Source organism: Spea bombifrons, chromosome 5 (genome assembly GCF_027358695.1).
Source record: "Spea bombifrons isolate aSpeBom1 chromosome 5, aSpeBom1.2.pri, whole genome shotgun sequence".
Taxonomy (NCBI): Eukaryota; Metazoa; Chordata; class Amphibia; order Anura; family Pelobatidae; genus Spea; species Spea bombifrons.
Window position 1 is genome coordinate 109,729,437 of NC_071091.1, and position 10,587 is coordinate 109,740,023.

General features: G+C 45.2%; 1 non-coding gene across 1 annotated transcript; it reads right to left on the reverse strand.

Moving 5' to 3' along the window:
* Positions 1–783: 783 nt before the first annotated feature.
* LOC128498140 (5S ribosomal RNA) lies at positions 784–902 on the reverse strand. Its single transcript, XR_008354396.1, has one exon. It is a non-coding gene; the product is annotated as a 5S ribosomal RNA (ribosomal RNA).
* Between the last annotated feature and the right edge of the window lie 9,685 nt (positions 903–10,587).

Genomic DNA, 10,587 nt, shown 5'->3' on the forward strand with positions numbered 1-10,587 from the left:
CAATGTGTTATTATTATTTATATATCGCCGTCATACTCCGCAGCGCTGTACAATGTGTTATTATTATTTATATATCGACATCATATTCCGCAGCGCTGTACAATGTGTGTTATTATTATTTATATATCGCCGTCATACTCCGCAGCGCTGTACAATGTGTGTTATTATTATTTATATATCGCCGTCATACTCCGCAGCGCTGTACAATGTGTTATTATTATTTATATATCGCCATCATACTCCGCAGCGCTGTACAATGTGTGTTATTATTATTTATATATCGCCATCATACTCCGCAGCGCTGTACAATGTGTTATTATTATTTATATATCGACATCATATTCCGCAGCGCTGTACAATGTGTGTTATTATTATTTATATATCGCCGTCATACTCCGCAGCACTGTACAATGTGTTATTATTATTTATATATCGCCATCATATTCCGCAGCACTGTACAATGTGTGTTATTATTATTTATATATCGCCGTCATACTCCGCAGCGCTGTACAATGTGTGTTATTATTATTTATATATCGCCGTCATACTCCGCAGCGCTGTACAATGTGTTATTATTATTTATATATCACCGTCATACTCCGCAGCGCTGTACAATGTGTGTTATTATTATTTATATATCGCCGTCATACTCCGCAGCGCTGTACAATGTGTTACAGGACAGGACAGAGAAGGTGAGAAGGTTCAAATAAGGGTTTAAAGCTTTGATGATGAGCAAGAAACACATGGCAAAAAGCTCTCCCCGGACTGTGAGAAAAAATTAAAAGCCAACAACACCTGGTATTCCCAGGCGGTCTCCCATCCAGGTACTAACCAGGCCCAACCCTGCTTAGCTTCCGAGATCAGACGAGATCGGGCGCTTTCAGGGTGGTACGGCCGCAGGGGTGAAAGTTTTTTATTTTACTTCTCTTATTCTGTTGCTGCTGCTGCTGCTGCTGCTGCTGCTGCTGCTGCTGCTGCTGCTGCTGCTGCTGCTGCTGCTGCTGCTGCTGCTGCTGCTGCTTGTCGTCAGACAGAAAGAATTATAAGCCCTGGGACAGGACAGAGAAGGTGAGAAGGTTCAAATAAGGGTTTAAAACTTTGATGATGAGCAGGAAACACATGGGGCAAAGCTCTGCTTATTAGCTTCGCACAATGTTTGCTCTTTCCATAGTGCCCTTCTTCTACACTTTTATAGTGCTCCCAAATTGGAGCGCGGAGAGCCTTGGACTGTGAACTTTTGGGTGCTGCTTCTACTGCTCTGAGTGGATGAGCAGCAGCAGGACTAGTTCTGAGAACACTGGCAGATGGCACATTAATCTCACTCTCCGTCTCTAGGCTCTCTACACTGCTACTAACAGTGGTTGTTCTTTTTATTGGCACAGTTACATTACTGGTGGTGGCACTGGTAACCGTGCCAGTGCAAACAGGAGTACTGGCCATAGAAATGCCAGTGGGACCGCTAATTTTTTTAATACTACCTGATTTGGTAGGTTTTGCTGCTGCTGGTGATGATGATCGTAGTAGTGGAGAAGGTGGAGGCTCAGGGGAAAATTGTGCACTAGTCACTCATACACTGCTCCCTGACCACTCATTCTCCTCTATTCTCTCCTCCACGTCCTCTGGCTCATAGTCTAGCTCTTCATTAGCCAAATCAAATGGAATTCCTGCTAGGCTGGAGCTAAGACTGACATCGTGACTAGCAGTAGTACTAGCAGGAAGAACAGGGCCTAACTCTGCACTTGGCCCCTCACGCTCCTCTGGTACTTTGCTAGATGGAGTTCCGCTATGTGCAGCCCTCTCTCTGTCTGTAAATGTATATATTTATATAGGACTTGGTGGATTGCTAGAGGTGGTGCTAGGAGGACATGGCGTGGCGGTACCGGTGGGAACAGCAGACGCAGCACTAGTGCTGGTAGAGGGGGTGATCTTGGGAGGCGGATTATCTACAAAAAGCGTCCGTGAGAAAGAACGAGATCGCTTTGGACTGGGAACTCCGCTCTCTTGCTGCTCTGCTTGGTACCTTGCATGCTGCTCGTGGGTGAGGAAGATGCTGCTGGGGGCAAAGGCACTTCTTTTTACTCACTGGGCTAGTAGAAGTTCAAGTTGGGCTACCCTTTACCTTTGAAGGTGCTTCTGGTGCTTCAGGCTTTCCATAAATAAACATAGAGCTGGTGGGCCTAGCAGCACTGCTCATGCCTGCTATCGGTGCCTTTCCTTTACTGGATGATTCCCCAAATAATAACAGAGAGCTTGGCCTGCTTGTCCGACGAGACTGACGCGAAGGCTGCATCGTAGAAGAACAGGTGGTGGTGGTAGATGGAGCCTGTCCCTCCCGCCTTTTCTTAGTCACACAATGAGGATCCATTTCAAACTTTATGTTGTGTGTGCGTTGTGTTTAAAGCTAGGGGGGCAGGGAAAATGATAGGATTTAGAAAAATAAATAAATGGAAACCCCAAAAAATTAGAGGATATTTCTCTTCAGTGCTACTGCTGAAAATCTATGCACAACGGCACCGCGCTGTCTGCCACAGGGCTCGGGTTATCTAAAAATTGGTTCCCTAAAGCCACTAAATGGTTTTATTAACTCAAGTTTAACTGGCAGTATTTTATTTTTATTTTAAATTTACACGGGCCTAAGATCCTACTACTACGCTAAAGCTATTTACTTCCTATTCTAAATCTACCTCTAGGCAGACGCAGACGCTCTCAATCCCACTAAGCTAAAGGGAGGTTATATCAGTATATTATATTTTTAATTAATATTATTAATTTATATAATATTAATAGATTATAAATGATAATTATTATATTATGGGGTTAAACAACGTTTACTGTAAGTCAGATACAGAAGCAGGCAGATATAGTTGTCCTACTTCTGCTAAATCTACAAAAACGTGCTAAACGATTTTCTTTTTTAATAGTATTACAGCGAGTCGCTCGAAGCTTCGCTTAGTACAGTTGTTGCTGTCGTCAGTCAACCTTCCTTGAAAAGAAAATTAAATTTAACAGCAAAACAGTTAGCGTCACTGCTTGCTGAACAAAAACACTCGCCACTTATGCGGCTGCACTCACCAGCCCAACAGGTTCACTCCACTGATGGACTGAGGTGAGCAAAACAAATGAAATTAAAAATAATTACATTTAATAAAATTATGAATTAATACTGTTAAGAAGAAAGTTTGACTTTGTCTCTTGATGTTGGTAACACAAAGCGCAAACTAAAGCGCTGCAGCACCAGTACTAGTAAGATTAGCTGAACTGCCATGGTTCCAGAGGGCTGCCTGCCTGGTCCGGCGAGTGCCCGACGGGGAGGCTGTTCCCGCTCCCTGCCTTGCTCCCGACGGTGTGGGTGAGTGGCAGGCTCTGTGGACTGACGCGGATTTTTTTTTTATTTTGTGACAGTGCTCTGTCCAGTTCATATTACTTTGTGTGCTGGCTGTGTCTGCCATTTACTCCCCAGCAGATACTGCCACCTTGTGGACACTTTCCAGTTTTACCCTCAGCTTACCCACTCTGCTACAATTTTGTGAGCTGGATGTCTCTGCCATTTACTCATCAGCGATTAGTCTTGTAGACGTTTTTTCCAGCTGCTCCAGCATAATTGTTTCTTCCACGGTTAGCCGTCAGGCTTCCTCCTGTCTTTTCATCAAGCTCCTTAGCATCATGCCTCGTTAGGCTGAGACTACCCTGACTCGTCACCCGCTCACGTCATACTACTCCCTATACGCTGAGTTGTCTCGCATCTGCGTCTTTATTGCGGAATGGATACAAACCGCCGGTAAGGCCTCTCAAAAACCGTCCAAGGATTCTCATGGTTCTAGATCAAAGTTAAGGGAGAGCCCGTCTGAGGCGTCTCCACCTTCTTGGCCATCACATGGGGAGTCAGCATCCTCTCCGACACCCTCTGACCCCCGAGATGCGGCAGAAACTGCTGCGGAGGTGGCGAGGGCCGCTGCTGGACTCCAGGAACTCTCTTCCAAGATAGGTTCTACCTTGGGCCAAATCTCAGCCAATTCAGCTAAAATTGTTACCCTGGGGTAAAGGATTAGTGATCGCGATGACGCCTTGCTCCAAACGCAGGAAACTGCAACGCAAAATTGGCTGACCATTCAAACACTGCTGGACAGGAATGAGGATCTGGAAAATGGCAGTCGTAGGAACAACGAATCTATTAAACCTCATCAACTTCTCAGCACTCCCCAGGACTGGCTGACAACTGCTTTGAATCTCCCGTACTCCGCGGAGAAACCTCTGATAATTGAGAGAGCGCACAGGATGGGTTCGGAGAGGCGTAGGGAGTTTACTCCTTTACATAGACAGCTTTATGAGGCAAAGGTGAAGTTCAGCCTGTTATATCCAGCGAAACTACGTATTGTCTCTGATGGTCATACCCACGTCTTCACTACACCAGCGCATGCTAAGGACTTTCTGACTCTCTGCGGATTCCTAGTGACTCATGAACATTGGTTTGTGGGCTTGGGAGCGCTTGACTGTTGGCATTGTCCGCACTGCTGTTTACTTGGCGTGGGGAGATGCTTGGCGTTTAACACTTTTCTTTTTCTTCCTCGGCGGGGGGACGGGTCCGGTGACCGAATATCTCCTCTGGTGACACACATGTTTCGAGGTTATATACGTTTGGTTCATGGTTTTTGTTATTTTTTTGTTGTTGTTATTTTTGTTGGGGTAATGGTCAGTCCACGCTTCATGTCACTACTTCCCTTGCACTTTATCCTCGTCGTTGGGTATCCCTCCAGGCGCTGGGACATGGGAGGCCCCCGATTATTGTTTTATTTTTTCAGTTACTACCCTTTTGCTCTATGGGGTGGCTGATGATACAGGGCATTACACCGTCCTACTACCTAAGATTCTGCTCGTGGAATGTTAATGGTCCAAACACTCCAGCGAAGCGTAAATTAGTCGCTAGCCATCTCAAGAGACTTAAGACGCAGGAAACACGCTATCTTAGGGATACTTGGATAGGGGAGCGTATCTCTGCCTCGTATAAATCTAACTCCAGAGGGGTTGCTATTCTTTTGCATAAATCCCTGAATTACGTTAAACATTCTACTGTCTTAGATCCAGAGGGCAGATACATATTGTTGGACATCATGAAAGACCGGAAATGGCTTCTATTGGTTAATGTCTATGCTCCTAATGTCCCTAATGACCGTTTCTTTGGTAAACTGTTTGACTTGCTAACTGATGTTGTTTTTGCTGATGTTCTTCTGGGCGGGGATTTCAATGCGGTGTTAGATGGTAACCTAGACAGACTGGGACCGAGTCGGCCTGCCCCGACTGACACCCCAGAGGGCTGCTCACCCTACTACCCGAGATTACACGCATGTCTCGAGAGCCCTCCCTTATTCTTCAAATCAGAAATAGTAACATTGAAGCTATCATAATCTCGGATCATGCCCCAGGAACTCTGCTCCTTGATTTGCAAGTTACGAGTTTCCATACCCGTTCTTGGAGGAGGAAGTCATTCTTGGAGGCTACTTGGGGTAACTCTGTTGATTATAATATAGCACATGTTGATACCCCTGTGTTGTTCTGGGAAACGGCTAGGGTGGTTATTCGAGGTCATATCATTTCATATACTGCTAAATGTGCCAAGGACTGGAACGAGCGGTTTATATGATGAACAAACTAAACAGGCCCTCGACACGTTCTTACAGGCCAGAGCTCACTCCCAATTGGAATACACACGGGCCAAGTCTTTTAAATGGGGTAACAAAGCTAGCAAACTTTTGGCGACTTTGGCGCACCCACGGAGACCGAGACATAATATCACACACATTGAAACGGCCCCTGGTAGATTCATCCCCTCTGCTTATTAATAAGGCGTTCCAGAGTCACTTTACCACACTTTCCACCGCTGCCCCTGATGATTTTGAGTCTGGTTTGGCGTTACTTAAAAAGGCGGCTCTCCCCCAATTGAGTCCGTCACAACGTGATATCTTAGACGCTGATATCTCGGCGTCTGAGGTTAGATCTGTTACTCTACATAATAAAAGGGCTCCCGGTCCTGATGGCTATTCAGCTGAATTTTACGAAATCCTGCAACCACGTACCACAGACACTCTCACATCGCTCTGCGACAGCATTTTGAGAGATGGTCCTGACATTAAAGGGCTGACGGGTGCCAGACCGATACTGATTAACAAGCCGAATAAAGATCCAACACAAATGGATTCCTTGACTGCTTAGACCAAGACAACAGAGCCTTAATTATGGCAAAAAACCCCATCCCACCCAAGAAATACACAACACAACATTGTGGGTAAGGGCGTTGGCCACAGCTTTATTAACGTCATGAACCAGCACATCATAACCGTACATAACATAACCATCCTGCCAGCTGCCGTGTTACCGACAGCCAGATACCCAACACTTTACCAAGAGGTCAGCCTCCACAGAACTCGTCTCCCCAAAGCCTCCTCCATCCACTGGATATTCACATAAAACGGGCTGCCCGAGACTTCCCGCTGTGACTAAAAGAGAATAAAAGAAACCAACACCGGCACAGGAAAAATATACAGAACACATAGATAGGAGGGGAGGGCGGGAGGGAAGCTCGTACAGAGTGTCAGGAATGACTGAAACCCTGCTCCGGTAAGCCCACCCTTATTCCCCAAAGAACATTATAGCAACAATGTTACTACCCACGCCTGTGCCCGGACCATGAACTACTGACCCCGGTCAAAGGGCCAGCAGTCACGTTCCCCCTTCCTAACCGTCCAGGGGGGGCCCTATAAACCCGTAACCTTATTACATCAAGACATGAAGATTTTTGCTATGCGTCTGCAACGCATACTCCCTGACGTGTTATGCGCCCAATAACTGGGATTCTTGAGAGGACGGCATTCCGTGAGGGGGATCAGGTCTGCGATCGCGGTGACTTTGGCCGCTCGGTCGCATCCCTCCCATACTTTATATACGCTATTAAGCCTAGATGCGGAGAAAGCTTTTGACCGGGTGTCCTGGGCGCATTTGTTTAGGATTCAGCATTTTTTTACTTTAATTCGCCAGCTTTATAATACTCCAACTACTATCGCTTCCTCTAACGGGCTCGACTCTCCACCAATCACTCTGCACCGCGGGGTGAGACAGGGTTACCCTCTTTAGCCGCTACTTTTTAACTTAGGACTGGACCCGATATTGAGGGTGCTTCTTGACTCGTGATCTCCCGGGCAGGCTCCCGTACTGTAAAAGTATATGCATTTGCGGATGATGTCCTTTTGTATGTAACTTATCCACAAATCACGAGTGCGGACGGGTCACAGATTCTGTATCAATAAACATAAACCACGGGCTTTGTGCCTCACTGGACATAAGCAACCACCACAAATGCCTGATTTGGGTATACAGTGGGATTCGAGGTCCCTCTCCTATTTGGGTGTTAAGATCCCGATGACCTTTACGTCTTAAATTATAGCCCCCTTTTAGCTAAGCTCATTGGTGAACTGCATGCTTGGCCGCATTTGCCTTTATCGTTCTCGGGTAGGGTGGCTCTTATTAAGATGCTTTCATTCCCTAAACTTTTGTATCTTATCCAATCACTTCCATTGTTCATCAAAAAAAAAAAGTTGACCACGCGTTGACCAGGACTTTCAGGGAATGTATTTGGAAGGATAAAAGACCCCGTCTGTCAATATTCACTCTCCAACGGAATAAACGTATATCGGGCCTGAGATTCCCCAGGGTGCGTGATTATAATCTGGCTGCTTGGTACCGTTATACGGCGGACTGGGTCTCGCGCACGACACACACGCTGACACCGGCCTCGAACAACAGCTCCATCCCCAAGCTGCTTCACAGGCTCTTCTCCACACTCCTTTTACTCAACTCTCCTCGCAGGTCAGGGCTGATCCTCTCCTTTTTCCAAGGAGCGTGGAAATCAGTCAGGATTCGTATGGGGTTGCAGTGGGGATTTTCTTTGTAATAATCCTGCCTTTCAGGAGGGGTTGCGCTTGGTGTCTTTAAAAGGTGGGCAGACAGGGGAATCCATAACCTGCTTCCTTTCTTCTACTTTCATACCCCTAAAATTCTCTCTCTGGTGTCTGCTAGGGAACGGCGTCGACGACGTGCATTTCATGGTTTGCGTATCTCCAGTTGCAAAGTTTTGCACGCATCGTCTTTAACGGCCTCGGCCTGCTTTCTAGCAGGGTTGTCCTTTGGTTTTCTCTGGGGGACGTACTTGTGGGGTCGCGTTTTTGTTGCTTTTGATTTTGTTGTCAATGAAACACAGAAAACTCAATAAAAAGATTTATAAAAAAATAAATAATAATAATTAACTAAGCAAATAATTATTAGGGATTTCTTATATTAATTTAATTAATGATTACATGAATGATCAACTTCTGGGTTAGGCTTAGGGGTAGCCGTGGCCTGGTTAATCTGGTTAATGCGGGATAAAGTAACTCTTCTACCTGACAGACTGTCTCAAGCTTAATAAGCTAATACAAAATAGATAATTTAGCTAAAATAAATTATAATAATATTATTATGAAATATGAACGATTATAATAATACACTAGTATACTATATGACAATATTATTATATTATTACATTTATAAATTATATTATTTCATTACTAATACAGTTCAGCTAAGTTATTCACTGGCTGACTGTCCTGAAAATACAAAATCCAGTTAAAAAAATGAACAGGCAGCCCAGTGCAGCAAAAACCGTCGGCTCGACAGCGCTACACAGCTGACACGAGTACCGGAAAGAAATCCAGCTTCAGTAAGAGCAGACTGAGAAATGGCCGGCTGAGGATCTCACGCAGAACTCTCCCTCTCTGTAACGCTCGCATGCAGCAGTCACAGCCAAAACGAACGGATTTCCCCTCCCCCACCTATTTTTTCACAGAGGTTATTTTTTTCCAGCCATATATTCTGCCATTACCGTCACCTTTAATTACACAAATCCTGTTACCAGCACTAAGAGTGACACGCCAAAATAACGCTGCTTCCCGGCGGGCGCGCGAATACATTACATACATTAAATAGAATAGCATACCTCAAGTCAACACCTTCCATTCATCTGCATTTAACTGCAACTGAACAAGAGACCGCTGAGGCCCCAAAACATTCTGCGGCTCTACATCTTTCTCTACGTTGATGCAATAAAAGTTATTGCTGACGGCCGGAGACGTCATGTTCTCTCGGACCTGCGCAGCTGCATCAGTTCTCTTTATCATGCCGTGGCCCTAACGGTGAGCCTGAGCGGAAAAACCCATTAGGGGGAGGATTTATTTTGCCCCGAAAAGGCAAATAATTCAGATTACCCCATTCAGTCAGATTACCCCATTCAGTCAGATTACCCCAGTCAATCAGATTAACCCATTCAGACAGATTACCCCATTCAGTCAGATTACCCCATTCAGTCAGATAACCCCATTCAGACAGATTAACCCATTCAGTCAGATTACCCCATTCAGTCAGATTACCCCAGTCAGTCAGATTAACCCATTCAATCAGATTAACCCATTCAGTCAGATTACCCCAGTCAGTCAGATTAACCCATTCAATCAGATTACCCCATTCAGTCAGATTAACCCATTCAGTCAGATTACCCCATTCAGTCAGATTACCCCATTCAGTCAGATTAACCCATTCAATCAGATTACCCCGTTCAGTCAGATTAACCCATTCAGTCAGATTACCCCATTCAATCAGATAACCCCATTCAGTCAGATTACCCCATTCAGTCAGATTAACCCATTCAGTCAGATTACCCCATTCAGTCAGATTACCCCATTCAGTCAGATTAACCCATTCAGTCAGATTACCCCATTCAGTCAGATTAACCCATTCAGTCAGATTAACCCATTCAGTCAGATTACCCCATTCCAGATATAGCTATAGATAAATAGTCCGTGTTCAGAGACGCTCCATTTCATCCGACGGAAATTCTGCTAAAACCCGACATTGTTGGAAACGAGATATTCAGCGTGATGCCCATCTCCGCGCAACCCCACACCTCGCGCCCCCCCTTCATTCTGTGACCCCCCAGCCGGCCCGCTCTGCCCTCGCCCGCTGCCACCTGATTGAGGGCCCCAGACGGCAGCCTTGGCCGCCGGGTACTAAGAGCGGCCCTGATCCAGCATAATACATATCTCCATTGACAATCACGCGCTGTGTGACAGAATACATTTCCATTTTAAATATCCTCATAAATCAAAGAAAACAGGATTTTATAGCCAGATTTTCCATAATTTAGTTATTTAGCATCTAAATAGGATTCCTCTTTATTTTTTCAGGTGATTTTAGGAATGACAGTTTGAGATTTCATCATCAGTTTTTTTATGAGATTTAGGATAGTTTTTTCTGAAGATCTTCTCCATATTGTCAGTTTTCTTCTTTTGTGATTAATTTGTCTGAATTAATAATTAATAACAGTTTTAATAAACAGCGGATATCAGCGGTTACCAAACCTACGCGGCGTTTGTGCTTCTGGTAAAACCATAAAATAATAAATAGCAGAGGATCGCCGGAGCTGCTTATAACGCGGACTCCACTCTGTACGCAGCAACAACGAATATACAAGAAGACTCTCAGTGAGAGAGCCGGGGACACAGAGGA